This window comes from Quercus robur, chromosome 2, assembly GCF_932294415.1.
Source record: "Quercus robur chromosome 2, dhQueRobu3.1, whole genome shotgun sequence".
NCBI lineage: Eukaryota > Viridiplantae > Streptophyta > Magnoliopsida > Fagales > Fagaceae > Quercus > Quercus robur.
In genome coordinates, this window is record NC_065535.1 from 73343075 (window position 1) to 73361133 (window position 18059).

Here is an 18059-nt window from a genome sequence, read left to right on the forward strand (position 1 = left end):
GCACCCAAACAAGACCTTGGAAAAAAATCTAGTGCTAATCAAACAAAAGAAAAACTAATATAACTAATAATTTTTCATTCTTTAGAGTACACAACTAGAAGTTGATTCTTTCTTCTTCCTAGAACTATAATGTCCTAGGCCTGAAAAGGGAGAATTTTTTTTAGAGTACGCAAGTAGTTGTTGATTCTTCCTAAAACTAATATAACTAATACTATATAGGCATAGAGTATTCCATAAATATGTACTCTCTCTTCTCATATGAATAGCGGATCCAACCATGCATATTTAATTAGTGGAATCCATTATTATATGAGATGGAAGAGATAGTAAATATTTATTACACTGCTGGAGTACTCTATCTATAATAACTCGTGAGTATGGCATAAAACAAGGCAAATCAATTATTCTTCATTCAAGACCTAATGAGTTCCTAGGTTATAATCTTCTCTTTTACAGGAGAAATTATTCACTCCTTGGGCCACCATATTCAGAAATTTAGAGATTTATCACAATAAAAATATTTATTAAAAAAAAAAAATTGTTCTTTCCTCCTCATTCTTATCTCGTTATAGATATGAAACCATCAACATTTTCTTATTTCTAGACTAAGATTTGGACTTCCTAATTCCAACTCAGACTAGGGGTTGACAAGTCCTAAAATTAATTAAAAATTAACTATTATTAATCACCAACTCTGTTAACCTTTTGTCCCAATCCAGCTCAAGGTAAAATTTAGATACAGTGTTTGGTATGGATTAAAATAAAATAAAATATTATTAAAATTGAAAAGTTAACGGATGTCCTTCAAGTATTGGTTTAAGAAATATCTTTAGAAAATTTTTATAGGAAAAATAAAAAGCAATGGACTTTTTTGACACATTTTTATATTTATTATGAAAATGATATAAAAAAAATTCCTAAAATTTTCCATTAACAAATGCCATAAAAACGCCCATTAAGTGGACCCTTATTAAAATTGTATTTGAACCATATTTGACCTTAATTTCATAAACATATTGTAATAGGTGAATATTCTAATTCTTTCTTACACATGTAGCCTAGTAATTTCAATTTACTCTAAAGAATATACGATAAACTAGTGATTATTTTAACACAATTTTGCCAAATAATAATTAATGTTTTTAAAATAAAAATGATCTAGGATAGCCATGAATGAGGTATAAAAGCATGTTCAACTTTGGGCTAAATTTAACCACCGCAAGTGCATCCGGCTTCATTAATTTTGTGCATGACGTAAACCCAAAGCCGAAGGTACCATGTATAGTGAAGTCTTAGGCCCCTTTGCAAGCCACGTGTGGTGCAGCCTTGTGTTTCTGACGGGCTTCATGCTGTGAGGTCTTGGGCTCACCGATTGGCCCGAAGCGAAGTGAAGTATTGGATCTGAAGTACATCAGGCTATCAGTCTGAACTTGTGTCCAGTGGGCTTCGGCCCTAAAATCTTCTTATTTTTAAATAGGGGCCCTTAACCCTCACTTCTCTCTATAAACAATCAAAATTTTTATTTTCGAGAATCGTATAAACAATCACATGGTTAAAGAAAAGCTATAATATTTCAAGAAAGCATAAGTAGTTGGTATTAAATTAATGACCATCACCAACCAATCAATTATGCATGTCTTCCACCGAAATAAAACAAACTGATTATGTCAGTCTAGGTATAGCTTTTCATTAAAGCAAAACCAATGATGTTTCGTGGAGAACTATAGAGTACCACTGGGGGAGATTCTCGTTTACTCTATTTAAGATACATAGAAATAATTGAGAGAGAGAGAGAGAGCGAGAGAGATGGCAAGTATCCATCGGTACAAGGATGTTCTGCCATTTTCAGCCATGGTTGCAGTAGAATACTCTAACTTCGGCATATACACCTTATTCAAAGCAGCAACTTTGAAAGGGTTGAGCTACTACGCCTTTGTTTTCTATTCTTTTGTCATTGCTACTCTTGTTCTTCTTCCCTTGGTCTTCATCTTTCCCCGGTATTTCTCTTAACCTCATTTTCTATATCATACCACATTAAATATATATATATATATATATATATAACCTCATTTTCTATATCATACCACATTAAATATATATATATATATATATATATGTTAGAATATAAGCAAGGATGGACCCAGGTTGAGCCCAAAGGGGGCCCGGCCCCCCGGGCCCAAAAAAAAAATTTTTGAGCAGGCAAAATTTTCAGAAAACAAAAAAAAAAAAAAAAAAAAAAAAAAAAAAAAAGGGCTTGGGCCCCCTTAGTTTTTAGTTCGGGTCCCCCTCCCAAAAATCATGAACCCCCCAGCCCATCATCCGACCAGTCCAGCAACCCATGACCTAGGTAAATCTATTAAAAACAAAACAAAAAAAAAAAAAACAAAAAAAAAAAACAAAACAAAACAAAACTCAGCTCTCAAAAAAAAGGGCTTGGGCCCCCCTCCCAAAAATCATGAACCCCCCCAGCCCATCATCCAGCCAGTCCAGCAGCCCATGACCTAGGTAAATCTATTAAAAAAAAAAAACAAAACTCAGCTCTTAGTAGTCAGTAGTCCAACACTGAATGGAGAAAGCAAAAAAACCAAGGAAAAAAAAGAAAGGAAAGTAAGAGTGAGAGGCGATACAGAGGATACAGAGGCGAGACAGAGAGTGAGAGAGACCCACTCACCCACGCCAACGATGCCGCCGCCACCGCCCACACCCACACCATGTCGCCGTGAGTCCATGACGCCGTGACGCTTGCGAGCCCATCTTGATCTTGCTAGTTGCTACCTAGTACCCACGCCGGCGAGAGTTCGAGACCCACTTGCCGCCGCCCATGCGATTCCCACTTGCCGCCGCCGATTGCTCGATCTGCCCAGCTCAGCTTCGTTGCTCCAGCCTTCACAGTTCACAGATATTTACTCTTATCTTTTCCTTCAAAACCTAATAAAATGTTTGTGACTTTGTGATTTGAGAATCTGAGATTCATAGAAAGTAGAAACTATGCTTGTGTTGTGCCTTGTGGACTTGTGTTGTGCCTTGTGAATTGACTGAGAATTTGACTCTGTGCTGCTACCTGTGGTGTTTTTTTTTTTTTTTTTTTTTACTTTTTGGCTTTGTGACTCTGTCACTCTGTGTTTGTGACTCTCTCTCTTGTTTATATATATATATATATATATAGAGAGAGAGAGAGAGAGAGAGAGAGAGTAGAGTTTGTAAAGATTAGTTTTTTCTTTGTTGACTGGTAGTTGGGCAGGGACGGACCCATGTTGAGCCCAAAGGGGGCTCGGGCCCCCCTGGGCCCAAAAAAAAATTTTTTGAGCAGGTAAAATTTTCAAAAAACAAAAAAAAAAAAAAAAAAAAAAAAAGGCTTAGGCCCCCTTAGTTTTTAGTTCGGGCCCCACTCCCAAAAAATCATGAACCCCCCCAGCCCATCATCCAACCAATCCAGCAGCCCATGACCCAGGTAAATCTATTAAAAAAAAAAAAAAACTCAACTCTAAAAAAAAAGGGCTTGGGCCCCCCTCCCAAAAATCATGAACCCCCCAGCCCATCATCCTACCAGTCCAGCAGCCCATGACCCAGGTAAATCTATTAAAAAAAAAAAAAACAAACAAACAAAACAAAACAAAACTCAGCTCTCAGTCGTCAGTAGTCCAACACCAAACGAAGAAAGCAAAAAAAAACCAAGAAAAAAAAGAAAAAAAAAAAGAAAAAAAAAAAGAAAAGAAAAGAAAGGAAAGTAAAAGTGAGAGGTGAGATAGAGGATAGAGAGGCGAGACAGAGAGTGAGAGAGACCCACTCACCTACGCCGACGATGCCGTCGCCCACGCCCACACCGTGTCGCCGTGAGTCCGTGACGTCGTGACGCTTGCGAGCCCATCTTGATCTTGCTAGTTGCTACCTAGTACCCACACCGGCAAGAGTGCGAGACCCACTTGCCGCCACCGCCACTGCTGCCGATTGCTCGATCTGCCCAGCCCAGCTTCGTTGCTCCAGCCTTCACAATTCATAGGTATTTACTCTTATCTTTTCCTTCAAAACCTAATAAATTGTTTGTGACTTTGTGATCTGAGAATCTGAGATTCATAGAAAATAGAAACTGTGCTTGTGTTGTGCCTTGTGGACTTGTATTGTGTCTTGTGAATTGACTGAGAATTTGACTCTGTGCTGCTGCCTATGGTGTTTATTTTTTTTTGGCTTTTTGGCTTTGTGACTCTGTCACTCTGTGTTTGTGACTCTCTCTCTTGTTTATATAGATAAGAGAGATAGAGAGAGAGACAGAGAGACAGAGAGTAGAGTTTGTAAAGATTAGCTTTTTCTTTGTTAACTAGTAGTTAGGCACAGGGACGAACCCATGTTGAGCCCAAAGGGGGCTCGGGCCCCCCCTGGGCCCAAAAAAAAAAATTTTGAGTAGGTAAAATTTTCAAAAAACAAAAAGAAGGGCTTGGGCCCCCTTAGTTTTTAGTTCGGGCCCCCCTCCCAAAAATCATAAACCCCCCCAGCCCATCATCCGACCAATCCAGCAGCCCATGACCCAGGTAAATCTATTAAAAAAAAAAAACAAAAAAACAAAACTCAGCTCTCAAAAAAAAGGGCTTGGGCCCCCTCCCAAAAATCATGAACCCCCCAGCCCATCATCCGGCCAGTCCAGCAGCCCATGACCCAGGTAAATCTATTAAAAAAAAAAAAAAAAAAAAAAAAAAACAAACAAACAAAACAAAACAAAACTCAACTCTCAGTAGTCAGTCGTCCAACACCGAACAGAGAAAGCAAAAAAACCAAGGGAAAAAAAGAAAAAAGAAAAGAAAAGAAAGCAAAGTAAGAGTGAGAGGCGAGACAGAGGATAGAGAGGCGAGACAGAGAGTGAGAGAGACCCACTCACCCACGCCAACGACGCCGCCACCCACGCCCACACTGTGTCGCCATAAGTCCATGACGCCGTGACGCTTGCGAGCCCATCTTGATCTTGCTAGTTGCTACCTAGTACCCACGCCGGCAAGAGTGCGAGACCCACTTGCCGCCACCGGTTGCTCGATCTGCCCAGCCCAGCTTCGTTGCTCCAGCCTTCACAGTTCATAGGTATTTACTCTTATCTTTTCCTTCAAAACCTAATAAAATGTTTGTGACTTTGTGATCTGAGAGTCTGAGATTCATAGAAAGTAGAAACTGTGCTTGTGTTGTGCCTCGTGGACTAGTGTTGTGCCTTATGAATTGACTGAGAATTTGACTCTGTGCTGCTGCCTGTGGTGTTTTTTTTTTTTTTTTTTTGGCTTTTTGGCTTTGTCACTCTGTCATTCTGTGTTTGTGACTCTCTCTCTTGTTTATATAGATAAGAGAGATAGAGAGAGAGAGAGACAAAGAGTAGAGTTTGTAAAGATTAGTTTTTTCTTTGTTGACTGGTAATTGGGCATAATAGGGACAAGTGGAGTTGGGCAACAGGCAAGTGACAAAACAAACAAAAGGTAAAATTAAGAAAAGGTTTTGTTAGTAGTGCAGGGAATAAATTTATAGTGTCGGTAGTGGGATTCATTAGGTTAGTGGGTCAGTGTCAAAAAGATGGAGACAATCCAAAGACATAAATAAAGGCAAACCAAACACAAAGATATAAATAAAGGTAGACCAAACACAAAAAGAAAAAAACAAATCATATATTATAGAAAATTGTCACACAAATTTAAGAAAATAACGGTGATTCTTATTTTATTTGTAGATCATGAAAAAATCAACTACAATGCTTGATTTTTTCAAAAGAAAATGTTCAAATTCTTCTGAAGTCAACATGGGATTGCCAACAACTAATGTTGCTATTCCAATTCCAAAAAATGTGGATGCTCCAATTCTAGAAAATGTGGATGCTGCAATTCTAGAAAATGTGGAGGATGCTCCAATTCTAGAAAATGTGCATTTCCCAATTCTAGAAAATGTTGATGTTCCAATTTCTCAAACACAATTTCAAAGAGTCGATCTTGATTCTTTGGATTATGATCCCAGAACACGCAAACAAATATGGGAATATCATGTTAATCAACGTGATGAAATTCGACGAGCTTACATTAAAAAAGGTCTGCACCAACTTCCTCTAAGACATACAAAAAAAGTGGAAAGTGCAATCGTAGATTTCAAGCTTCTTGGTATGGATATCATTCAACATGGCTTGAATATTCTCCTATGACAGATGCAGCTTATTGTCTACCCTACTTTGTCTTTAATAATCCAAATGGGGTTGTGGGACAAAATACATTCACTGTTGGTGGATTTAGAAATTGGAAAAAGGTTGAGGGCAAAGATTGTTATTTTCAAAGTTATATAGGAAAAGATCCTAACTCAGCTCATAGAGTTGCCGAGCAAAAGTGTAAGGATTTGATGAACCAATGGCAGCATTTACAAAGGGTAGTTAATCATTTCACTACTGTACAAATTGCAAATAATCAGTTGCAATTGAAGGCCATAGTTTTTATTGTTCGATATCTTGTCTTTCAAGCTATAGCTTTTAAAGGTCGAGATGAAAGTTGTAGTTTATTAAATCGTGGAAACTTTCTTGAATCATTGGGTATTATGACTTTTTGGAATAAGAAGGTTGCTGAAATAATAGAAAAAGCTCCCAAAAATGCAACCTACACATCACTAAGGATTCAAAAGGAAATTTTATATGTTTTCTCAGCCAAAGTGAAGAAGGCCATTCGGGAAGAAATTGGTGATGCAAAGTTTTGCATAATGGTTAATGAAGCTCGTGATGAGTCCATGAAAGAGCAAATGGCTGTGGTTTTTAGATATGTTGATGCAGAAGGCTTTGTCAAAGAACGTTTTTTTGGGCTTATTCATGTTGCTGACACTGCGGCTTTGACTCTAAAGAAGGGAATATATTCTTTGTTATCTCAACATTGCTTAGATATACAAAATATTCGAGGGCAAGGATATAATGGAGTAAGCAACATGCGAGGTATGTTGAATGGATTACAAGCTTTGATTTTGAATGTTTGCCCATATGCTTACTACATCCATTGTTTTGCATATCGCTTACAATTGGCATTAGTAAAAGTATCAAAACAAGTTAATGCCATTAGTCATTTTTTTCTTGCATTGCTTTTCTGATCAAAACTGTTAATGCTTCATGCAAGCGCAATGAGCAATTGAAAGTTGTCAATGCTAATGAAATAGCACGTTTGATTGATCTTAAAGAGCTTGAGACTGGAAGTAGACTTAATCAAATTGGCACTTTACAACGACCTGTAGAAACACATTAGAGTTCACATTTTAGATCAGTTTCTAGCTTATTGAGGATGTTTACTTCAACTGTTAAAGTTTTACAAAATATAATTGATGATGCAATTGATGGAGAACATCGAGCAGAAGCAGAGTCAGCTTATGAGGGTTTAACTTCATTTGAATTTGAATTTGTCTTCATCTTGAGAAGGAGACTATGGAGATCACTGATAAACTTTGTCAAGCTTTGCAAAACCAATCTCAAGACATTTTAAATGTCATGCATTTAGTTTCATCTACTAAAGCACTTATCCAAAAATTTAGAGATGATGGAGGGGATGGCTTACTCACCACTGTGATATCATTTTGTGAGAAGCATTGCATTAATGTCCTGGATATGAATGCTCGTTATGTTCCGAGGCGAGGTCGAGCTCGTAATCAGCAAGATAACGTTACAATTGAGCATCATTATCGAGTAAATATTTTTTATGCTACAATAGATTCTCAACTATAGGAACTAAATTATCGGTTTAAAGAAGATGCAATGGAGTTACTTAGGCTTAGCTCAGCTTTAGAACCTTGAGAGGCATTAAAATCTTTCAGAAGTAGTGATCTTCGTTTGTTGGTAGAGAATTTCTATCCACAAGATTTCATAGATTATGACAAACAAGTGTTGAAGAATGAGCTTTATCATTTTGAGCATAATGTAGTCCAGGATCTAGAGTTCAAAGAATTGAAAAGTTTATCTGAGTTGTCTCAATGGTTAGTGAGAACTAGAAATTCAGAATACTACAAACTTGTTTATAGAATTGTGAGACTTGTGCTTACTCTTCCAGTTTCTACTGCTACTACAAAACGAGCATTTTCAGCTATGAAAGTTGTCAAAACTAACCTTCGAAACAAAATGGAAAATGATTTTTTGACGGACTCTTTGATGTTATACATTGAAAAGAATATAGCTTCGACATTTAGTTTGGATTCAATCGTAGATGATTTTGAAGATTTAAAAGAGCATTGAGTTCCCTTTTCATAGATGATTGTATAAAAAAATAATAGTGTTTCGTGTCTTTTGTTTTTGTTAGTAGATGATTGTATCTTAATATATTAAGAAACAATGATTTTTGGATATTTGTCTTAATTGATAGTTTATTAATACTATATGGATGCGTATTTGAAATTTTTTTTTTCGCCCCCCCCAACTTAAAATCCTGGGTCCATCCTTGAATATAAGTACAATGGGCTTAGAATCTTACACCCATTGTTCTAGGTTTTTTTGTAATCCACATATATTACTTGTATAACACATTTTATCTACTAGCTATATAAGAGGTAGACTCTTGTATTTTATTTTACACGGCTTAATATACAATATTTCAGACTTTAATTAATTAATATGATGCATGCAGAACAGCAGGGCTGCCTACATTCAAGTTGTCTCTCCTCTATAGAATTTTTCTACTTGGAGTGATTGGGTACGTACGAGAGAACATTACCCAAAATGCTTTTGCAATTTGATTTGATTTTGATAACTTGAGATTAGGACATGATATATAAATGGGAAACTAGAAATGTGTGTTTTTCTTGTGTTTTTATATAAGATTTATGTTGGGCTGGAGTCTGGAGAGCAGGTTTGTAGCTCAGTTATGTGGGTATATAGGTATAGAATACAGTTCTCCAACTCTCGCTTCAGCCATCGGCAACTTATTCACACCGGCTTTTACCTCCATACTTGCTGTCATTCTCAGGTTTCTTTTCTTTTCTTTTCTTTTTTTTAATCAATTAATGAGACTTTATCATCTCAATAGTTGGGGTTAAATAATATAATATTTGTTCTTTTTTCTTATTGTATTTGGGCAATGTAAATAGTTTATTAAATGTCGGTTTATGGTACAAATTAAGAATTACAAAATGGAAAAATGTCTTAAAAAGATGGTGCAAGAAGTCAAATTTTTTTAGAAATCTAATTTTGACCCCATTGATCCAATAATCAAACTAATTATCACTTGAACTAATTTAATCAATAAGAGCTTACTGAACACATTGAAGAAGTAACTTAATAATGTATGCATACAATCAACCAATCCAACAAAACCAACCCAACCCAATCCAGCTTAAATGTTTCTTCTACAACTACCTTATTCATGAAGGTCATGCTTCAAAGGGTATACAAAAATATGTGCAATAATTACAATCCTAATTGACACATATTTGATGGAGGAATTCGACAACACAAATATAAATCCTAATAACATTTTTTATTGTCCTGTTTGGTGTGTTATTTTGAGTCTTTATTTATTTGTTTTAGGTTTATTGTGATAAAATTCAAACTTCCTTGGCGAATCTCTTCCCTGTGAATATGAGAATGTGTTACTTTTGTACAATGGTTATAACTTGTAACACATATTTTATAAATTTAGTCTATTCTTTGTAAATTTGATATTTTTTTTATTTCCATAAGGCATTTTAATTCCAATTTGATTTTTCTTGTATGCCCATGTAGTAGTTTCTTAATAACAATGCAATACCAACAATATTTTCACAACACATCTTACATTGCAAGCTATTACTAATGGGTATAAAAGTAATGTTAATAGTGAAACTAAATTCAAACCAGCAACAACTTGTTACTTAAAATTTGTTTTAAAAATGTTGTAAACGTAACATTACTCATTTCTTAATTACCGAGTAAGTAGAGTACAATTAAGGTTAACTACTATCATCAAATTTTATTCGTACCTCTCCTTTTATGGATGTTTCTTTTAGGTTCTAAAGACTTAGGAATTAATGTATTTAGAACTCTAATGTGTATTGTTGGCAAACTATGATCAAAACAAATTGTTTAGTCTTGTTTAGACTTGCTCAAAGTTGTTTCTTTTATGTAAAGTTGGATTCAAGCTAATGCAGAATTAATAGTGCATTTCGGCCTGGTTCGATCGATCGAAGCTTAGACTCGATCAATTGAAATTCGAGCATAATGCGTTTTTCTGCAGAATTCCAACTCAGCCCTAGTTCATTAGAACGTTTAGGGTTTTATGTTTTTGCCCTAGGTATATAAGGCAAACCCTAACCACGTTTTAGATGTTCCTCATATTGCTGTTTGTGTAAATCTCTTGTGAGATCTATGAAGAGCTTTCCTTTATACAAGCTTAGAGTTATCAAGAAGGAGATTTGTTCAAGAACTTAATGATCATTCAGTTGCTGCCACAGAAGTTTAAAGAAACACAAGCGGGTGTGCTTGTACTTGTTGGAGAATCCAAGAAAAAAGGAGTCCATGGTCTCGGAGCTTGCACGTGGTTGTGTCAGTAAGTTTCTACTGGTGGATAGCAATAGGATGTTAGCGGTCTAAGTCCTATTGTAAAATTTCAATTCTTTCATAGTGGATTCAAGTTTACCTTGAGGATAGCTAGGTTAAATCCTCCCCAGGTTTTTACCGGTTTGGTTTCCTAGGTCATCATATCTTTGTGTTATTTATATTTCCGCTGCTTTGCATGATATGATTGTTTGATTGTGATAATTTAGATTTGGAATTTGGACTAAGTAATAACTTGACTAATTAACTAGGTTAATCCAATTGTGTTTTAAGGGGTCTAAAAACTCACAGTTTCAAAAAGGATGGATGTTCTAGATTTGAGAAGCTCAATCACTCAAGCTAAAATCATGGGTACGATAGTATCAATATCAGTTGCATTGATAGTAGTTTTCTACAAGGGCCCTACAATCATGTCGGTTGCATCTCAATAACCACCCCTTTCACATCATTTTCCATTGGGCTCATCACAAACCAAACGGATCATAGGTAGCCTTTTACTTGCAACTCAGTATCTTTTGGCTTCAATCTGGTACATTGTTCACGTACTTTATTGAGGCAATTCTTTGAAATCTCAGTGTTTGCATGAGATCTGGAAAACTCAACGAGAGAGGCAAATGTATCAGCTAAATTTGAATTTTGTGACATTTTACAGGCCCAAGTTATGAAAATATATCCAGCAGAATTCATTCAGGCCTTCTTATTCTTTTTGTGTGCGACAATTGTATCTACACCAGTATGTTTAATAGCAGAAGGGAACTTAAGTGCTTTTAGACTAAGGCCAGATATAGCACTGGCCGCTATCGTATACTTGGTAAGACACGTGGACTACAAAAGGATAATCTGGTTATTGGTAATGTTTAACTTTCATTCTCTCATATATCAGGGAATTGGTTTATCATTAAGCACTGTTGTTCACACATGGGGCTTGCACTTGAAGGGGCCTGTGCATGTATCAATCTTCAAGCCATTGTCAATAGCCATTAATTGCAGTTGCTATGAGTGTCATATTCCTTGGTGATGTTCTCTATCTTGGGAGGTATACAATTCTCTCTCACTCAAGCAAGTGAACGTGCATGCGTGCATGAAAGATACAAACACATTGCATTTCACTCCTTTGGAACACTAGAACACCCAAATACTTTGGAAGCACTGAAAAACAACTTAATCTATGTTTTTGGCTTTCTACAAGTGAGTAGATTACATGGATATTTATAGGCTAAAGTAGGTCTATTAACAACCTTCATAATTAATTGGTACATGCATTCACTCCTAGTCTCCTAACAGTCATACAAGAACTTCGTTAATCTCATACATCAGTAATACTAAGTACATTTCTAAATTAAGAGAAAAATAGATTTCTGATCCGGAAGAATGATATCTTTTCGTACTAATGTTGCAGCATCATTGGAGCAATTATATTATCAATTGGGTTTTATGCTGTCATATGGGCAAAGGCTAAAGAAGATTTGAGTTAGTACTCTTGCTGTGACAGCTTGGGATCTTCATCTGATGGTAAGACCCCTTTGTTGGATAGCAGCCTGCGATCTTCAAACAATGGCACTGCTGCATAGACCAAATTAAGGTGCTTTGGTTCACTTCCACATGTACTAGCTCACTAGACATACATTTCTTCTCTGGGGTCAGAGCTCCCCCTAAATTATTTTCAGATTTGTTGCTGCGTCTATACTAATTAAGAGAAACACAAACCTCTGCAAAAGGTTTGACAATTTGACAAGATCCGAAACTAGCATGCATCAAACTATTAAAATTGTTCCTATGCATAAACCTGTGCTGTACATATTATATATATATATATATATTTTTTTTTTTTTTGAGAAACCAGACCCCAAAAGGAGCTGGGCTTTTTTTGAAACAATGAAAAACACATTAAGGGACATCACCCAAAACGAGGGGGACAATATCTTCAGGACAATCCTCTAACCAAACTTGTAAGTCAGGTCCTACTTTAGCACGTTTGGCCAAGGCATCTGCTACTGTATTACATAACCGAGGAGCAAAACAAAAAACAGAGGAAGATAAAAGAGAAGCTTGCGCTAAAATATCATCAACTATGTGACCATACACGGACTGGTTGGCCGATCCCTGAGCAATAGCATTGATGATCACTGCTGCATCACCTTCAAAAACCACTTCATGTAGACCAATTTCAACGGCGAATTGGACTGCTCTCCGACAAGCTAGAGCTTCAACCATTGCCACAGACTGGGGTAGTGGGACTCGGGTTGACAGAGCGCCTATGAGCTATGACCACACCGTTGGAGTCTCGAATTATCACACCCAAACCGGCTGAGTCATTGCTTTTGAAAATAGCTCCATCGAAGTTGGCTTTGTACTATGGCTGTGCTGGGGCAGATCATTTCTGCTGGACTGGGTTCCGAACTATGGCTGGTGCGTTGTCCTGAGCTTCAAGGAAATCTTGCAATATTCTGGCAGCCTCCAAGAACACCCGGTTCAGTGGCCGAGTCGAACGGTGAAAATGAATGGAATTTCGTCTACTCCAAAGCAGCCAAGCTGAAATGGCAAAGATCTCCACCCTATAATCGTCCCGGACCTGCAAAAAACTTAAGAAAAGGTTAGAGAAATCCCCCGGAGTGAGGGATTGAGTGTTGCACCCAGCTGAGTGTACTCCACAGATTTGCCACCTCAGGGCAGCCCCAAACCACGTGCAAGATATCTTCAGTTTGGGTCTGGCAAGCGTTGCAGCAGGCAGAAGGAGTTATGTGGCGACGATGCAAGTTGTCCATTGTTGGAAGTGAGTTATTGCAAGCTCTCCAAGTAAAGTGCTTCACCTTATTTGGGGTTCGTAGCATCCAAACACCTCTCTAAAGATGTCTCTGGGGGTGAGGATTTGAGCTACTTGGGCTGCTGACCGAAGCATCATGAACCAACAACTTGTAGGCACTTCAAGTTGAGAAAATACCTGAAGGCGTTTTTGACCATATAGGGCTATCTTGAGGCAGTCTGGTACTAAGAGGGATGCTCATGATTTTCTTTACTTCATGTGGCAGAAAATTTTGTTTAATTTCAGCTTCCTTCCATGTTCCATTCTCCTCATCAATAAACAAACTAACCTTTGCATCGAGGGGAATAGAAGGGAGAGGGGAACTAACCGAACGGTACACTTGGTCCAGGAGCCACTTATCCTCCTTTAAACTCACTGTTTTACCATCACCTATCCGCCAAACCATACCTTTCTGCACCAAATCCCTTGCACTTAAAATGCTCTTCCATGCATACGACCCATTAGCCGAGGGGTTAGCTTTAAGAATGGAGCAATCCGGGAAAAATCAAGCTTTAAAAACTCTATGACAAAGTGAATCCAAATTTTTCAACATATGCCAAACTTGCTTGGCTAACAATGCATCATTAAACTTCTCAATCTCCTTAAACCCCATGCCTCCACACTCTTTAGCTTGGCAAAGTCTTTCCCACTTTACCCAATGCACTTTCTTGCTGTCACCATTGCAACCCCACCAAAATTTGCGAATCATAACCTCAATTTCCTAAATTAGTCCCTTGGGAAGTTTGAAGCAACTCATGGAGTAGGTTGGAATGGCTTGGATTACAAATTTGATGAGCACCTCCCTACCCGCTTGAGATAGAAGTTTCTCCTTCCAACCTTAGATCTTCTTCCAAATTCTCTCCTTGATGTAGGCAAACCCTTGTTTCTTCACTCTCCCCACGAACGCAGGTAACCCCAGATATCTCTCATATTGCCTGATAGCTGGAACACCCAACAGGTGTTGAATTTTGACTTGGATATCCTGGTGAGTATTATAGCTAAAAAAGATGTTTGTCTTATCTCTATTTATCTTTTGACCCGAACCTCTCTCATAGATAGATAAGATATGAAGGATTTCTTGGTATTCAGATTCTTTAGCACGACAGAAAAGAACACTGTCATCAGCAAAGAATAGATGAGAAACACGTGGCCCATTCCTGCAAATTGACACTCCCCTAATGGTTCCATCAAATTCAGCTTTGTGGAGCAGGCCTTGTAGACCCATGGCACATAACAGAAATAAATATGGAGACAACGAATCACCTTGCCTCAGCCCCCTACTAGGCTTGATAGTTCTACCTGGCACCTCATTAAGCAAAACAGAATATGATACAGTCTTGATGCAAGACATAATAGTGGCAACAAAACTACCAGAAAACCCCAAATGCACTATTGCCCTTTCCAAGAAATCCCACTCCACTCTGTCATAAGCTTTGCTCATGTCAAGCTTTAGAGCCATATACCCATCTTTACCTTGGGTTTTTCGCTTCAAGAAATGGAGGGTCTCAAATGCAACTAGCACATTATCAGTAATCAGCCTTCCCGAAAGAAAGCACTCTGTGAATCAGAAACTACATAGGGCAAAATTAGTTTCAAACAGTTAACCAACACTTTAGCAATGAGTTTGTAAACCACATTACAAAGACTTATTGGCCTAAAATTTGAAACTTTCTTTGGGTCTTTTATTTTGGGGAAAAGTGCAAGAAAGGTAGAATTAATAGATTTTGAAATGGTTCCTGAATTTAAAGCTGTCAGAACTACCTCCAACACATCTTTACCAACTATATGCCAAAAAGATTTGTAAAAAATAGGGGATATACCATCTGGTCCTGGTGCAGTGAGAGGGTCCATTTGGTGGAGAGTTTTAAGAACCTCTTCAGCATTGTATGGTTTGTTCAAACTAACATTCATCTCATCAGTGACTGTAGGGAGTAATCCACCCAAAATTTCATCAAAGCCAATTGGATTCGAAGTGGTGAACATAGTATCAAAATAAAAGCTTGCCACTCTGCCCATTTGATCTTCATCTTCAGTCCAAATACCAAATTCATCTTCCAACCCCAAAATATAATTATGCTTATTTCGTTGATTGGCCCTACAATGAAAGTATCTAGTGTTGCGGTCACCCTTCTTCAACCACTCACTATGAGAGCGCTACTTCCACATTGTTTCCTCCTTAATCTTATGCAAATTAATTTTAGATCGAAGCATTTCAATCTGGTCCGAATTGGTGCTGTACAAACTAGCCTCCTCGGCATGAGTCAAATCCTTCAATTTCTTGGCCAAAGTGTTTCTCACATGCCCAAAGGTAACCTGGTTCCATGTGCTAAGGTTTTCTTGATAGCTTGTGATCTTTTTCAATAGAATTATGACCGGGTTAGAGTCATTTAAGTTAGCCCATGAGTGTTTCACCACATCCTCACAAGATTTATCTTTATGCCACATGGATTCAAACCGGAAAGGCTGCCCCTTTTTATAGAACCTCTTTTGCTCAGCATCTGAAATAAGCAGAAGCAGTCTATGATCCAAATGAAAACACTCTAAGTGATGAATGCGTGAAGTAGGAAACCTTAAAATCCAATCCACTGTTGCCACCCCACGGTCTAATCTGATCCAAACATTATGGACACCCAGTCTTCTATTGCACCAGGTAAAAGGGAAGCCATTAAAACCAAGATCTTTAAAAGCACAATAATCCAATGCATCCTGAAACCCTTGCATCTGTCTTTCAGGCCTATCCAACCATCCCTACTTCTCTTCAAGTTTAAGGATTTCATTAAAGTCACCCAGACATATCCAAGGTAAATTGTATCTGTGGCTCAAATCTCTAAGTAGAGTCCAAGAATTTTCCCGGGTGGCAGTTTCAGGCTCTCCATAGAAACCTGTGAAATGCCAGGCGTCATCCATTCCTTGATCCACCAACCCATCAATGTGATTATCAGACGAAGTGAGGACTTTCATTGCAAAATCCTCTTTCCACAACAAAGCTAGCCCCCCTCCCCTATTATGGCGTGGGACAACAAAAAAAAATTTTGTACTGCAATTTATGACTTATCCTCTCAATAACCTCCTTATCAACTTTGGTCTCCATGAGGAAAACCATTTTGGGATTTTTTTGCCAACCAAGTCAGCAAATTCGGCTTCTGTCTGTGGATTCCCAAGCCCACAACAGTTCCAGCTAAGGCAACTCATTGTGGCTGGTGGTGTTAGGAACCAGCCACCACCTGATCATTTTCTTTACCCCCCTTACTTGCTACACTAACCCTTTTCTTCTTTCTAACAATCAAGTCCAAGGTTTCCAACTCCGAACGCCTACTCTCTAAAATCTCCATATCTGAACTTGAATCAGGTTCTCCAACCGCATGCAATAGTCATGACCATTTTTGCTTAGAGCTTTTTTAAGACTCTGTGGTTGCCCTATTAGTGATGTCTACTAATGGGGACTGTTTTGCACTGAAAGAAAAAACACCATCCAGCCCCTCACTAAGTCCAACCCCACCCTCCATACTTAAGGCCTTTTGCATGGGAATAATATAAGTTGGCTGGCCCACCAAGTTGCCCATACTATTATTTAAATCAACAGAGTTCCCACCAATATCACTAAACTCATTTCCATGCAAAATATCAAAATTAGTAACAAACCCACTTGTTGGTTCGCCCTCCATAGACACTACCTCAGTCCGAGAATTGTTTTCCACAACCCCCTTGCCAAAATCTAAGCCATGAGCACCTTGGCTGGATAAATCTTTGGTCATTGACTGTTTCTTCTCCATCGCGGGTCCCTTCTTCCACAGCGGTTTTCCACGGGAACTTCCAGAAACAACCACCACTGTTTGTTTGTTTGTTTTTTTTTTTTTTTTTTTTTTTTGTGTTACGCACTGGTTCAGCACGAAGCCATTCTTTTTTATGCTGTACATTATATAATAATGTTAGATGAAATTATCCTAAAATGAACCCCATTTGTTTTCCTAATTAAATTGAACTCACTGTCATGTAAACGATTTTTTTTTTTTTTAATATATTCAATAGTTCTAACAACTAGTCGCAGAATAGATGATTATTTTATAATGTAAAAAAAAAAAAATTAAAAAAAAAATCTCTAAAATTTGTTGAAGATAATTTGTTCTCCCTATAAATAAAACAATTTCTATTCGGTCCAATTAGGTTTATTTCAGTCCTATTCGATCCATTTCGGTCACCTTTAATCCATTATAGACTAATTGAGCCTAAAATTGATTCTTTTTGTAGATTGTCTTTTCAAGTTTAGCTTAAAATTTCTTCTTTTTTTTTTCTTAATTTTTGGGTTGAAAAGTATGAAATTTTATTATATTTTGGATAAAATCTTTAGTTTTGAGTTAAAAAATACCAAGAAAATAGACATTAGAAATTAGAAATATGAGCCCTAAAAATGCAATAAAAATGATAAATATTCAAAATTCTTATTTGGTCCACACAGGTTCTATTCGGTCCATTATGTCCACTTTAGTCCTATTCAGTCCTTATGGTCCTAATCGGTCCATTCCGTTCTATTTAATCCATTCTATTCACTAAAGTTCTATTCAATCCCTTTCTCAGAAAAAGTTCTATTCAGTCCATTTGGTCTTATTCAGTCCACTTCAGTCCATTTGGTCCACATTCATCCTATTCTAATCACTTCGGTCTTATTTGGTCCATATTGGTCTTATTCGGTCCATTTTGTCTACTTTAGTCCTATTCGGTCCACTTTGGTCTTATTCGGTCTATTCTATCCACTTT

At 37.5% G+C, this 18059-nt stretch overlaps 1 pseudogene; it reads left to right on the forward strand.

Moving 5' to 3' along the window:
• The first annotated feature begins 1753 nt into the window (after positions 1–1753).
• LOC126714949 (WAT1-related protein At5g40230-like) lies at positions 1754–11988 on the forward strand (annotated as a pseudogene).
• The last annotated feature ends 6071 nt before the right edge of the window (positions 11989–18059 follow it).